General features: G+C 37.5%; 1 protein-coding gene across 5 annotated transcripts in view; it reads right to left on the minus strand.

Annotated features, from left to right (window-relative positions):
* The window catches only part of ALB (albumin), a 165,427-nt gene that overhangs the window by 111,804 nt on the left and 37,744 nt on the right, over positions 1-15,879 (minus strand). For 4 of the 5 annotated variants that reach the window (XM_055111442.3, XM_055111441.3, XM_055111439.3 and 1 more), the window contains exon 2: positions 6,706-6,827. The exons of the other annotated variant lie outside the window; for it this stretch is intronic. The gene's annotated coding sequence lies outside the window, so the exon portion shown is untranslated. The remainder of the gene's footprint in view (positions 1-6,705; positions 6,828-15,879) is intronic. 5 annotated transcript variants of the gene reach the window in all.

The following is a 15,879-nucleotide window of genomic DNA, read 5'->3' on the forward strand; positions in this document are numbered from 1 at the left end:
ACTGTTTAGAGACAGTGGAAACGGTTTTTGTATAAGGCTCCTCAAATGTATTTCCTTAACTTATTGCAAAATGCATTTTTTTCCATCAACTTGGTAGGTGAAACCACTGGTATCCAAAATTATGCATTTTATCGGTAGTAATCTCTGTATTTTTAAACTCAGCTCTTCCTTTGATATCTATTTGTATTTTACAACAGGTTTATATTTTTCTTTCTTTTTGTTTTCTTTACATGTATTCCCAAAAAAGTAGGGGTAAAGGAAAGACAACCAAGGACGTGCATGTATTTGAGAATGGAGGTGGGAGGTTGGTATATTTAAGAGTGTTTTGTCCTACATATCTTCTTTAATCTCTTGAGATTTGGTCTATCTCTGTCTATTTATGTTGGCCTATGCTATACACATGTGTATGTATATATATATATATATATATATATATATATATATATATATATCCCTGCAAATAAATCCCAGAGCTTTGAGGTAAAACTCACTGCACAATAAAATGCTTCTAGAAACAAGCAAAAAGCAGACAATCTTCACTAATTCTGAATTCACATTTTTGCATGTTATGAATGAGGAGCATAGAAACTAACCAAATTGTTACACCTTATTTGAGTTCAAAGTGTTTTGAAGGTTGACTGGAGATATGATGTACCCATAGACGCAATTAGCAACATTCATTCCTTATTTCATGCCTTATTTACTGTCTCCTCACTTTTCTAGAGAGCTGCTTCAGTTTATTTTAACTTCATAGGTCACAATTCTCTGTTGTTTACTGTTATCTCAGAGAAATTGTTCTAAATGTGTCAAGCAGGGCCTGACTCAGATTCAGTGGCTTCTTCAGCTTCCACGCCAGCCGGTAGGACAAAGAGGACTGCTGACAAAAATAGAATCTGGTGCTGAACCCTGAAAAGCAGAACTGTGGAGGCACTAATCAAGTTCCTCTGAGGAAGAGTATTTCTGCCTCAAAATGTGAAAAGTAACTGCTATTTTCATACTCTAGAGGGAGGTGCAGACTAGCACTAAACTGACTCAGTATGGTGAAAAGACAAGAGAGATTAGAAGAAAAGATGGAACACACAAAGGAGAGCAGAGAATCGCAGTGATAACACTTCTGCTTATATTAAATCACTATTTGAGTGAAATTACTTAAATACTTAAGGTTAAAATTTAAATCTCGAATCTTTATTTGGGTAATATTCACATTTGACTTTCTTTTGTACTACAAGTCCAACACTGGTAGTCCTCAACAAAAAATTCCTTTTTTACATTTAAATCATATATCATGATACTCTATAAAAACCTTTAACCACCAAGGGTTTAGGTGGAAATCATAATGTGTTAAGCCTCTTAATTATAAGCGCCTCCATAAGAAATTTATTTCTTATAAATTTGAATTTGGTTGCTAGGAGATGCAAGGGGAAAAAAGGTTTTTAAAGTTACTCTAATAGTTTAGTAAAAAGAAACAGAAAAACAGTAAGTCAATAGATTGGTCTGCTTGTTAGAAAGAAAATTGAAAACATAGATGGCCATTGTATTTGTTGATTTGTTACAAAGTAACTTAACAGAGATTATTTGAAGTCTTCAATATGTTTAGAAGATGACTCAATGCTCAATACGATTTCACTTGTCCAAGAATTGGAAAGCCACGGGTCCAGAAAATACTCTTTTGGGAATGAGATATATAGTTATGTGGCTATTGCATCTTCATTTTAAATGAGTTTTCTCAGCTACCATGTACTAGCCATAACTGATTCATGGGCCAATTAGAGATGAAATACTTCCAAAATTACTATTGCTTAATGTCTATTTTATCATTCAATTATTATTACAAATATGCTATTATTTGTATTAATTTATATTATTAAATATCATTATTATAAAATTTTATATCCATATAACACTGAATTTGCCTTTATTCTTCTGATTTTTATGAAGTAAACAAACAAAATGGCAGTAAAGAAAAAGAAATATGATTGGCATGCCTATCACTAACTCAATCACTATTTCTTTTCCCTTGTTTCCTTATTATTGTGCCCATACTCATGTGTAGTTGAAATTATTGCTTTCATAATAGACAAAATGTTATGCTTTAGCTTTTTCACTAAAATTATACCAAAAATGCTTTTCTACTTGCCACATGGATGCATAATTAACATCTCAATGTACAGACATTCAGAGACTATAAATGAGAAAGTGTATCACCTGCGGAAGGCCAGGTGCCATACACAAGGTGCCACTTACCTTGGCAAATTCCTCACTGTCCCTCCATCCTTACAGAACACAATTTGTTCTCTGTCCCAGAATTGATAGAACTCATGGATATCAATTTTAGCAAGCCTCAAAGAGACTGAAAAATGATGAAACTAAAACAGCAATTTATAAATTTACATTGAGAAGTATGCCCATCAAGCTTACCTCCCTGTGTTTGCTTTGACCTATCACATTTTCTCCCTCTAGGCAAGCCACATGGATGTCTAATAATAAGGAGGTTGGCTGATCAATTTGGCCTCCAAACAAAAGGAGTCTCTAATATAATTTGAATGCCTATTCCCATAATATCTTCAAGCACTTCAAAGCAAGATAAAGTCCTAGTCAGTGCTGGATGGGCACACCTGTTTTGTCTTAAAGACTTCTTCTTTTTTGTTGTTGTTGTTTCCACTGTTTGGCAACCTTGTCCTTAATTGACACATTCTTTCACTGAATGTGCCAGTAAATTCATTCTGGTTACAGTTTTATACTTTGTGCTTGGGAGCCATTCTCTCTCTTCTACCTTAACCCACCAGTATGCTTTGATTTTACTGTCTCCCTCTTGCAAAAAAAAAAAAAAAGTATATATATAATTTTTCTTAAAACTTAGTTATTGAGAAACACCCCACTTTTTTTTTTTTTTTTTTTTTTTTTGGAGACAGAGTCTTGCTTTGTCACCTAGGCTGGAATACAGAGGCACGATCTCGGCTCACTGCAGCAACCTCCTCCTCCCAGGTTCAAGCAACCCTCATGCCTCAGCTTCCCGAGTAGCTGGGACTACATGCAAGCACCACCACGACCAGCTAATTTTTATATTTTTAGTAAAGCTGGGGTTTTGCCATGTTGGTGAGAGAGGTCTGAACTTCTGGCCTCAAGTGTTCTGCCATCTTCAGCCTTCCAAAGTGCTAGGATTACAGGCATGAGCCACCACACCCAGCCAAACACCTCTGTTGTCCTTCATGTATCCAAATATTATAGGCATGAGCCATCATACCCAGCTAAACACCACTGTGCTTCCTGTATCCCAAATATTTCCTACAAATGGCAGCATAATATTCCACTGAGTTTCTGCATCACAATTTATTTAAGCAATTCTCTATTATTGGCCATTTATAATTTTCCTTCCCCATCCTATGAAATAATAATGCATATATTTTTTCTTCTTTGACATTTTTCACAAGAATTTATATAATTCCCATATTAGAAAATCAAAGGGAGAGGATCCTGTGTAACTATTTATATTTACTGCCTAATAACTTCACAGATGGTTTGAGCAGTCTATACTGACGTCAGTAAATATAACAATTTCATATTAACCTCATCATTAGTCATTTTATTTTTCTGAAATATTTGCCATGTTAATAGGAATAAAAGTATCTTATTTTAAACTATATTTTAATTACTATTGAAACTGAACATTATTAATCTCATTATTAACTTTTTGTTAAATAAATCAAATAGTCTGTTATTTTTTAAGATGGTATTAAGCTAATCACTGTATGAACTCTTTTATGACATAGATATTGTTTCTGTCAATACTGAGGCTAATATTTTTTCAATTAATTATTTTAATTTAAAATATTCAGATTTTTAATGTCATAAACCTTTTCAAATTGTGGACAAACCATTTAATTTTTTTATATTTATTTTTTAAATATCTTCCTCATTAAAATACCAGATTTGTAATATATTAAAATAAAGTATTACATATAGTCAGCTTCCCTCTCCAGTGTTCCATAGTAGATTTTTCAACCATCCTGAATAATGAATCAAGCCCTATTACCTCATATTCTACTATATACTACATAGAGTTGTCCTTGAAAGAAGCAGCTCAATTTATAACCAATGCTTAAAATCAAAACTTCCTCTTTTATGAATTTTGATTGATGCTTACATTCAAAACCATTATCTGTTTTCTCTGTTTATTGGGTTTTAATATGCATAGTCTGTCTATCCCTATTGAAGTAGCACAGCTCAATTTTAGTTGTTGTAGGGAATTATTGGCTATCTCTTTGAAGTGCTCTCCACAGGACTCTCCAAAGTTATTTATGTAGACTGGATCTTTATAGGCTTCTTCTTCTGAATATATATCATATCATATCATAATATATATTACATTTTGGTTGCTTAAATTATTTTGCATCTCAGTATTATCCCCAAACTAGGCCTGGTGCAACGGCTCACAGCTGTAATCCCAGCACTTTGAGAGGCCAAGGCGGGTGGATCACCTGTGGTCCGGAGTTCAAGACCAGCTTGGCCAACAGGGTGAAATTTAGTTTCTACTAAAAATACAAAAATTAGCTGGGTGTGGTGGTGCGTGCCTGTAATCCCAGCTACTCAGGAGGCTGAGGCAGGAGAATCACTTGAAGGGAGCGGGGAACAGCGGGTGGAGGCTGCTGTGAGCGAAGACCATGCCATTGCACTCCAGCCTGGGCAACAGAGTGACTCTGTCTCGAAAAAAGTTAAATATATATATATATATATAATTATCCCCAAACTAAAATTAGACATATTGAAATATGTTAAAGATAATATTCTTGAAAGGATGGTAAATTCTTTCTATTACTTGTATCACCTATCAAACTCTACAGATAGAAAAATCGGGGGAGGGAGAGAAGAAGAGAGGGAACAAGAGATAATGAGAATAAAACAGTCATATAACTTTTTATAGCATATAAGTGAAAACATAAATTGCATTTCTTGTATTATAGGTAAATGACTACTGTTTTCACTTCCAAGATAGAAGATGCTCTACCATTTCAGATAAAAAACTCTATGCTATGTTCTGATCAAACTTAGACATTCTGCAGTGTAAGGTATGATTTTGTATATCTTCCGATCCTTGTATTCCCATGTTCTAAAAACAGGAATGTATAGATTTAGATATATGCTGCCCAGGGCAACAAAGAGAGTCTTTCAACTATGCAGGCAAGTCTTTTCCTGTTAGTCTGGTTTCTTCTATGTCACTAAAACTCATGCTTGTCTCTAAGTTGTCACAATGTGCATAAGTGGCATAGTTCATGCCTGCAGAAAAGGTAAGTGAGAAAAATACATGATAGAATAACAAGAGACCCTAAACTCTAAAATAATTAAGGCACTTTGGGGTGAGAATTTAAAAAGGGAGATATTACTGCAATTTATCACTCTTTAGAGTAATAGGAGTAAAAATGGGGTTGAGCCTGGGAGGTGGAAAAAGAAGTGAAATATTATGATGTCTACAATATTACTGAGTCTAACCGTGACTATGTTTAAATAATCCCTGGAATTTACCCGGTGTAGCCAAATCACCTTGGAGGGCAATGATTTTTAAGTCTGGACCATCCTCAACATAGTTAAAGGTGGAATTTCACACCTAGAGATAAACAATATAGTTTTTCAGTAAGTTGTTTGGGCCAATAGATGGCTTTGTTTGCAACAACAATTACTGCAGTCATGCCCCTTGTAACATTTTGGTCAACAATGAACCTCATATATCATAGTGGTCCCATAAGATAATAATACTGTATTTTTACTGTAGCTGTTCTATGTTTACATATGTTTAGATACACACAAATACTTACCACTGTGTTACAATTGCCTACAACATTCATGTACAGAAACATGCTGTACAGGTTTGTAGTCTTGAAGCTATAGGCTGTACCATATATCCTAGGTGTGTAGTAGGCTATACCACCTAAATTTGTGTAAGTACACTCTATTATGTTTGTACAATGACAAAAATCACATTTCTCAGAATGTCTCCTTGTTGTTAAGATGTATAACTGTATTTGTCTTGTGAACATGGAACCAGCAGAAAGCATTACAAGTTACTGATTGACATAGTTGATTTTCTTATTTTGGGTTTTACACAATCCCTAAAACCCTGATTGAAGAAAAGATTTTTAAAAGAGAAATCTGCAAAAAAAATATATTAAAAGAGTTTTGATAAAGCACCTGTAACTTAAATTCTCAATAAGACATGATTTGCCCCTAAATATCCTGTGGAAAGTAAGTCATTTTTTAAACATCTATTCTTGTTTTTAAAATATAAAATCTTAATGGTCATGCCATAAAATTATCTGAAAAAAATATACACTTTTTGTTATTTATGAATATATGATCTTCAGTTAAAAAAATTTCAGCCTTTAAAGTTTATGCATTAAAATAATATTTTTTTCATAAATGTTTCATTATGCCCTTTTCTACATATTCTAATTTCAAGTTGAAGGTTGAGATAGAAAGAGCTGTGTAGAAGTTATACGAACTGTTGCCAATCTAATCTTCTTTAAAAAATGTTATCAATGATGAATCCCTATTCCCAGCCACCTCCAGTCTAAACTACTTCTCAGGGTCCTAGAGTCTCCATATCTGGGCCTAACTTTCCTACTTTGTTTCCAATAATCCTGAGTGCTCCTCTTCTATCCTGGTTAGGTTTACCAAATTCATTCATTCAATAAATGTCTGTTAAATCCTTACCATGTGGCAAGCACGACAATGGAATGATGGTGCAGGCTCCAGAATCAGGCAGATCAGGTTAAAATATGCGTTTTATCCCTTACTGTGAGGTTCCTCAACCTGCATTTGCCTCTGTTTCTTATCTGTTGAAAAGGAACAATAAAGCATCATAGGTTTGTTGTAAAGATTAAAGGAAAGAATGCATGTCAAGTGCATAAAGCAGTTTCTGGCACATGGCCCTCCACAAATGTTAGATGTTGCTATTAGGGAGCTTACTCTGAAACAGGAAAACAAAAAATTAAAACAAAATCGGGTGCTATTCCAGGGGAAGTTCAGGATGTTATGAAAGGGACAAAAGAGGCAACTACATTATCAGAAACAGTTTCCTAGAAGAAGAAACCCTAAAATGTAAGTAGAAGTCAGCTTGGTGATAGGAGAAAGGAGCCATCTACAGAAGAAGAGCTATGTGTGAAAAGGCCCAGGAATACATTAGCATGATAATTACGGGAAACGGAGAAATTCAATATAGCTGAGGAATGAGAGATAAGGCCAGAGAAAAGGAGCAGGATCCAGGTCAAAAGATTCTTTAAGAAATTTTTTTGTTTGTTTATTTTAGAGACAGAGTCTCTGTCCCCCCAGGCTGGAATGCAGTGCCTCGATCATAGCGCACTGCAGCCTCAAACTCCTGGGCTCAAGGGATCCCCCACCTCAGACTCTTGAATAGCTGGGACTACAGGTGTGCACCACCCTGCTTGGCTAATGTTTTAAAAAATTTTTGTAGAGACAGGGTCTTATATGTTGCCCAGGCTGGTCTTAAGCTCCTGTCCTCATGTGATCCTCCTGATCGCTTGAGGAGGCCTCAGACTCCCAAAGCATTGGGGTCACAGGCATGAGCCACTGCGCCTGGCTTCTTTAAGGAATTTTCAACCTCATACCAGGAGAAATGAAAAGCAGTTTGAGGATTTTAAGAAGAAAAGCAATTGGATTCTGCTCAGGTTTGAAAATACGTGGCTGTTGGCTGGACCTGGTGGCTCATGCCTGTAATCCCAGCACTTTGGGAGGCCAAGGCAGGCAGATCACTTGAGGTCAAGAGTTCAAGACCAGCCTGGCCAACATGGTGAAACCCTGTCTCTACTAAAAATACAAAAATTAGACAGGCATGGTGGCAGGCGCCTGTAATCCCAGCTACTTGGGTGACTGAGGCAGGAGGATTGCTTGAACCTGGGAGGCGGAGGTGCAATGATCCCAGATGGTGCCACTGCATTCCAGCCTGGGCAACAGAAGGAGACTCTGTCTCAAAAAAAAAAAAAAAAAAAAAAAGAAGAAGAAGAAAAAGAACAGAAAAAAAAAAAGAAAAGAAAAATATGTGGCTGCAGAAAAGAGATTGGATTATAGAAAAAAAAAAAAAAGAGAGAGAGAGAGAATAGAAACATTTCTTGTGTCCTACCATCATGATATGCCCTACCAGCCTTCAAAGGCCAGATAAATACCATAGTCTTTGTCAATCCGTTCTTTACTGTCCAGTCTTTTAGTTTAATTTTCTATTGATGCATAGGAGGTATATACTTTTTTCAGGATGCATGTGAAAATGTAATACATTCATATAATTTTTAAAGAGCAAATCAGTGTAATTAGAAGATGTATCATCTTAAATATGTCTTTAGGCTAGAAACATTCAAATTGTTCTCTTCTAGCTATTTTAAAATATACAACAAATTATTTTAAACTGTCACCCTACTGATATATCAAACACTAGGTCTTATTTCTCCTATCAAATCGACCCATTACCAACCTCTCTCCTTCCTCTTCTCCTCACTACCCTTCCTAGCTTCTAGTAACCAACAATCTGTTCTCTATCTTTATGAGATCAACTTTTTTAGCTCCCAAATATGAGCCAGAACATGTGATATCTGTCTTTCTGTACTTGGCTTGTTTCACTTAATATGATTTCCAGTCTATTCATGTTGCTGCAAATGACAAGATTTCATTTTCTTATGGCTGAATAATATTCCATTGTGTGTGTATATATATATATATATATACACACACACATGCCCCATTTTCTTTATCCATTTATCCACTGAAGAACACTCAGGTTGAGTCCATAATTTGGGTATTGTGAACAGTGCTGCAATAAACATGGGAATGCAGGTATCTCTTGGATATATTGATTTCCTTTCTTTTGAGTATGTTACAGGATTCCTTTGTGCACTTCACCAGCCAGAAATCTCTGCGGCTGCCGTGACCTCTGCCCAGGGACTGGCTCGGGCCTGCAGGCCTCACTCTGCCCCCTCAGCTCGGCAGGCTGCATTTGGCTCACACATCCCACACCTGAACAGGAACTCCGCAATCAGCCTACAGCTGGACCAGGAGTGCCGTGGAAGGTTTTCACGTTGGTTGCCGGAGTCTAGATGAGGGGAATCTGGTGGTGTCCAAAAGCTCAGCGATGCTGGCAACCACGGAGCCCCAAGGGGCATTACAGCTTTTGCCCGGGGAGTCCTGAGGTCTGAGCCCCCAAGAAATGTTGTAGGTTTTGTATTAATAGTTCGGCGAGCCAGCCAGGAGGGAATGGCGCCTAACTGCTTCGCTTCTTCACGCCTGCAGCTACTCAAACAGGGGCATGTTATAGCTCTCTCCACTGCCCGCAGCTTGGTGGATGGGGGCATGTAACAGCTCTCCCTGCAGCCCACAGCTAGGTGAATGGAGGCTAGTTATAGCTCTCCCCGCTGCCCACAGCTTGGAGGACAAGGGCGTGTTACAGCACATTCGTTTCTGCTGCCTGCAGTTCAGCAAACTAGGGTGTGTGATGCCCAGCAGTCTTTTCACACCCCTAGTTCGATGAGCAGGAGTGCATGTTACAGCTCTTTTTGTACCCACCATTTGATGGGTTCCAGGTTCTTGTCCTGAGACCAAGAGGAATAAGGTAGGTGGACACCGGAGAGTGAGCAAGGCAGAAAATAATTTTATTGAGCAACAGAAAAGCTCTCAACACGAGAGGACCCAAAGTGGGTAGCCCTCTGTGTGAGAAGGGGCCCAAAGCGGGTAGCCATTTGTGAGACTGAGTCCAGGGTTTTTATGGGTTCAGAATGGGGCAGTGCATGCTGATTGATCCATGGGCAGGCCTGGAAAAAGCACCATTCCAGTTGGCCAAAAGGCATTGAGGACGTTTTCACTCTGGTGGTGGACTCTACCCAGACCTAGCAGCTCAGTTTTCAGGCTTCAGGTTGTCCTTGGCTTGAAGGTCAGGTTTCACCAGGGACCCATCCTTGTCTGCCTAGGAACTTTGCCTGTCTCCTGTTGCTATCAAATACATACCCAGTAGTGGACTTGCTGGATCATATAGTAGTTCTATTTTTAGTTTCTTGAGGAACCTCTATACAGATTTCCATAGTGATTATACTAATTTGCATTCCCACCAACAGTGTACACGGATTCCCCTTTTTCCACATCCTCACCAGCATCTGCTATTCCCTGTCATTTGATAAAATGCATTCTAACTGGAATGAGATATCTCATTGTGGTTTTGATTTGCATTTCTCTGATGATTAGTGATGTTCAGCATTTTTTATATACTGTTGGCTATTAGTATATCTTCTTTTAAGAAATATCTCTTAGAAACTTTTGCCCATTTTTAAATCAGATTTTTTTTTCTGTTGAGTTGTTTGAGCTCCTTATACATTCTGGTTATTAATCCCTTGTCAGGTGGATAGTTTGTAAATATTTTCTCCCACTCTGTGGGTCGTTTCTTTACTTTGTTGACGGTTTCCTTTGCTGTGCAGAAGTGTTTTAGCTTAATGTGACCCCATGTATTTTTGCTTTGGTTGCCTATGCTTTTGATATCTTACACAAAAAAAATTTTTATCCAGACCAATCTCCTGGAGCATTTCTCCAATGTTTTTTGAATAGAAGGTTCATAGTCTCATGTCTTGAATTTAAGTCTTTAATTCATTTTGATTTTTGTATATGTTGGAGTGTGTCTAGTTTCATTCTTCTGCATATGGTTATCCAGTTTTCCCAACACCATTTATTGAAGTAACTGTCTGTTCTCTGTCATATGTTCTTGCAACCTCTTTGGAAAATGCATTGGCTGTAAATTCATGGATTGATATCTGGGTTGTCTATTACATTCCATTGGCCTATGTGTCTGTTTTTATACCAATGCCATGATGATTTGGTCACTATAGCTTTGTAGTACTATTAATTTTTCTGAGACAGGGTCTTGCTCTGTTGCCCAAGCTGGAAAGGAGTGGCATGATCATAGTTCACTACAGCCTTGAACTCCTGGGCTCAAGCAATTCTCTTGCCTCAGCCTCATGAGTAGCTGGGACTATAGATACATGCCACAGTGCCTGGCTAATTTTTATTGTATTTCATTTTTTGTAGTGATGGGATCTTGCTATATTTCCCAGGCTGTTCTAGAACTCCTGGCCTCAAGCAATCCTCCTGCCTCAACCTCCTATAGTGTTGGGATTACAGGCATGAGCTGCCACACCTAGCCAGATGAGGACTTATTATAGCTTCAATCTCATTACTTGTTATTGGTTGTTGAAGTTTTCTATTTCTTCATAGCTCAATCTTAGTAAGTTGGTTGTGTGCAGAAATTTATCCATTTATTCTAGGTTTTCCAATTTGTTGGCACCTAGTTGCTCATAATAGTCTCTAATGATTCTTTGTATTTCCGTGATATCAGTTGTTATGTCTCCTTTTTCATTTCTGATTTTGTGTCTTCTCTTTTTTCACAGTCTGACTAAAGGCTTGTCAATTTTATCTATCTTTTCAGAAAAACAACTTTTTGATTCATTGATCTTCTGTATTGTTTTTTAGTCTCACTTTCATTTATTTCTGCCTGATCATTATTCTTTTCTTCTATTAATTTTGGGTTTGGTTTGCTCTTGCTTTTCTAGTTCCTTGAAGTGCGTTGTTTGGTTGTTTATTTGAAGTCTTTCTACCTTTTTGATATAGGTGTTTATTGCCATAAACTTCCCTCTTAGTATGACTTTTGCTGTATCCCATAGATTTTAGTATAATATAATCCTATTTTGTTACAATAAATTTTTTAGCTGCTTCTTAATTTCTTCATTGGTCCAGTGGTCATTCAGGAGCATGTTGTTTAATTTCCATGTGTTTGTGTAGTTTCCAAGGGTCCTCTTATTATCGATTTCAAGTTTTATTTCATTCTGATCAGAAAAGATATCTGATATGATTTCCACTTTTTTAAGTTTGTTGAGATTTGTTTTGTGGATGAAGATATAATCTATTTTGGAGAATGTTCCATTACTCATGAAAAGAATGTGTGTTTTGTAGCAGTTGGGTAAAATAGTCTGTAAATGTCAATTAGGAGTTTAGGGTCTAGTGTGTAGTTTAACTCTAATGTTTTTGTTGATTTTCTTTTTTTATTTGAAGATATTTATGCAGAGCTAAATATGAGTGATCATAGCCATGACACAGCCCTCAGGAGGTCCTGAGAACATGTGCCCAAGCTGGTCAGGGCACAGCTTGGTTTTATACATTTTTAAGGAGACACGAGACTTCAATCAAATACATTTAAGAAATAACGCTCGTTCGGTTCAGAAAAGTGGGAACACTCGAAGGGTGGGGGCTTCCAGCTTATAGGCAGATTTAAAAATTTTCTGGTTAACAATTGGTTGAGTTTATCTAAAGACCTGGGATCAATAGAAAGAAATGTCTGGGTTAAGATAAGGGGTTGTAGAGACTGAAGTTTAATTATGCAGATGAGGCCTCCAGGTAGCAGGCTTCAGAGAGAATAGATTGTAAATGATTCTTATCAGACTTAAAGATCTGTGTTGATGTTAATGCTGGAGAGGTATAATGAGGTATGTCTGACCCCCACTTCCCATGATGGCCTGAAACAGTCTCTCAGGGTAAATTTTTTTTTTTTTTTTTTTTTTTGAGACGGAGTTTCATTCTTGTTGTCCATGTTGGAGTGCAATGGTGAGATCTCAGCTTAGGGCAACCTCTGCCTCCCGGGTTCAGGCAATTCTCCTGTCTCAGCCTCCCGAGTAGCTGGGATTACAGGCATGCTCCACCATGACCGGCTAGTTTTGTATTTTTAGTAGAAACAGTGTTTCTCCATGTTGGTCAGGCTGGTCTCAAACTCCCAAGCTCAGGTGATCCGCCCACCTTGGCCTCCCAAAGTGCTGGGATTACAGGCGTGAGCCACCGTGCCTGGCCTCTCAGGTTAACTTTTAAAAGAGTACCCTTGCCAAGGAGAAAATCCATTCAGATGGTTGAGGGTCCTTAGAATTTAATTTTTGGCTTACATTTTCCCCCTTCTGGCCAAGATTTGCCAGAGGCAACATTGAAGGCCAGCAAATCTTTATTTTGACCCATAGTGGCACCAGGGTGGCATGGCTGCCTGCCCCAGGTCCATCTTGGCCCTCAGTGGGACTCCCTACGGCCAAGGGCCTTAAGAGTCAAAAGACTTATAGCCAATTAATTGTTCTAGGCCAGATAGGAATGGATGTGGACAGGCATACAATACCTCTTAAAATTATTATTTTAAGTAAAAAGCCAACAAACAAAAACCAAAAGGAAAAGTTACAAAACTAATTTATTTTTAACTTCTACGTATTGAGCTACTGTAAGCTCGTTTTAGTTACAGACTTATAGTAATTTGCTATACCAAACATAAGCATACAAAAATTAGCCAGGCGTTGTGGCGCATGCCTGTAATCCCAGCTATTTGCGAGGCTTGAGGCATGAGAATTGCTTGAACCCGAGAGGCAGAGGTTGCAGTGAGGCAAGATCAGCCACTGCACTCCAGCCTGGGTGACAGAGTGAGACTCTGTCTCAAAACAAAAAACAAAAAAAACAAACAAAATAAGCATTGTTCTGAAAAAAAAATTTTTAGATAGATAGATAGACAGATCTTAGCAAGCTCATAACTGAGAGCATTATACCCAGGAGGCTTTGTTATAAGATATCTTTATCCCATCAATAAATATTTTCATTTAATTTTACAGGAAGCAGAAAACTCTTTACGGTTGGGGTAGATGCAAAAGGGACACATAATAGCTTAGGCTTGTTTTACCAGCCTTCTTGATTTGGAGGGTCTTACCTTGACCTAATTCTATCCCTCAAAACTGGCCCTTAGATTCTCATGTGCCCACCTCTTCCATGACAGTCCCTGGGCCTAGAGGGAGAGTGCTTGTATAGTTTTAGGAGCAGAGCATTCGCAGCAAAAAACAGATCTGGGCCAGTGGGATGCCAAATGAGGGAGATTAGCATCTCTGGTCTTCAGAATACCATAATTTTGGTTTCCTTGGAAGTAAAACAAGACTAGATAAATAACATTTATATTTTGACAATCAAAAGAGTAATTGTGTGTTAGAACTGAAAAAGAAACCTATTTCAGTAGGGTACCAACTAAAAATATGAAGAAAAATTATAAACTGGGGTACTCTCTACAGGATTATTGTAGCCAAGAAATAATGATTTGATCTGCACTCAAAAAAACAAAAGTTAGGGCTGAAATCTATTATCAAGTGTTACACTTTTCCTCTGAAACAATTTCTCTTTCTCTAGCCTTCCTTTTCTATTAAAGAGAAATTATAGTAAGACCAATTTGTGTGCAAAACAAGTTTTAGGCTTATTATACTTGGCCTGATTATTTGCATAAAATGCAGCAATAATTAATTGGCCATATAGGCTTCTTTTAAGTTAGCTTTGCTGGAACTTTACCTAAAAATGTACTATTTTAGTTAAAGTCTTGGTAAAGGAATCAGTGTCTCCAATTGTTCTGTTTAAAAGACTCTTATTGAACTTATGCAAATAACTATATTGTCATAAAATCACAACCGAATTTTGGAGAACTCAGACAGAAAGGTAAATTTGCTTACAAAAACATACTTCACCCAAACAACTCAAAGGAAAAAGATTTTTCTTGACCCTTCTTTAACCAGAACAACAGCTTTCAAGCAAGATGTTTGTTTACCTTGGAAATGCCATTCACAAGCCAAACAGCTCATGGGAGCTGTCTATCAGGCACTGTAGAATCTAGTAGCTCCTCACACAGAAATTTTCCTAGGGAAGAAAGAGGCTCCCTGCTTATGAGTATCTCCTCCTTGTATCTCTAGGTAGCAAGATCCTATGTAAACCATTTTTATTTTATCATAGAACTCCTTGGGGCACCATTATTACTATTAGCATAGGGGTAGCTTTAGTTAACATTCTATAGCAGTGCAGTAAATGCCCCTCAAGTGGAAATTTTCTAGTCCAGTCGTTGTCATTGGGAAGTACTACTCATAGTTTTTTGCCCTCAGCCCCAGTAAATGCTCCACAAAGGGGTATGAAGTGGAGCTTCATACTCCAGCTTCTACCCTATACTTTGTGGGCTCAGGTGATCTTACTAGGTCCTATTTGGCATGTCTGATTAACATTTCTCTTCAGTTTTATAGTACTAGATAGGGGAAACAACTCCCTGTTAGATATAATACCCATTTTCATAAGACATTTAGGTAAAGGGGTTACAACTACCTTACATAAAGCCTGTTTAAACATCTTAAATTTCATAATATTTTTAACGTGCATTATTTTTATGTTCTGGTCACAGGAAATTATTTCTTCTCCCCAGGCCATTTTACCTTTTCTGTTGGAAAAGGGTTTGGGTTCCCAGCAGGGAGTTGCATCTGTAATACCCATGAGGGATAGAAAATTTGATAAGCCTTCTGAAAGACCCATGTAAAAGGGGCTCCTTTCACCCCAAAATTTACCATGACCTGGATAATAGGTATATTTGGTTGGAGGATATCCTAGTTATTATAAAGCCAGTCCCACATGGCTCACATATGAAGCATATTAACTGCTTCATCTGGTGTGCTCCACTTGGTATTTTAGAGGGAGAGTTGGGGAATTCCCTTTTCAGGGCAAACAGACCTGACAGTGACATTTATCTGGTCCACTAGGCTGATGGTTCTCTCAGGAATAACCTCCTGTGCATTTGGATCACATATACTCATCAGTGATTATTCAACAGTAAGCTGTGGCTCCTGCCTCAACCCAAATAAGCCCTTACATTCTGTAGTATTTAAAATTAAGAATTCTGTTCTTAAAGTGGTTATTTTTACAATCCACTAAATAGATATTTTAAGAAACTGATAATACCAATCTACAAAATGGAACAATTTCTTTACATTATTCCCTCTGGCTTTAATAGTTATTTGGTTTGGAGGGAGG

This window comes from Pan paniscus, chromosome 3 (genome assembly GCF_029289425.2).
Source record: "Pan paniscus chromosome 3, NHGRI_mPanPan1-v2.0_pri, whole genome shotgun sequence".
Taxonomy (NCBI): Eukaryota; Metazoa; Chordata; class Mammalia; order Primates; family Hominidae; genus Pan; species Pan paniscus.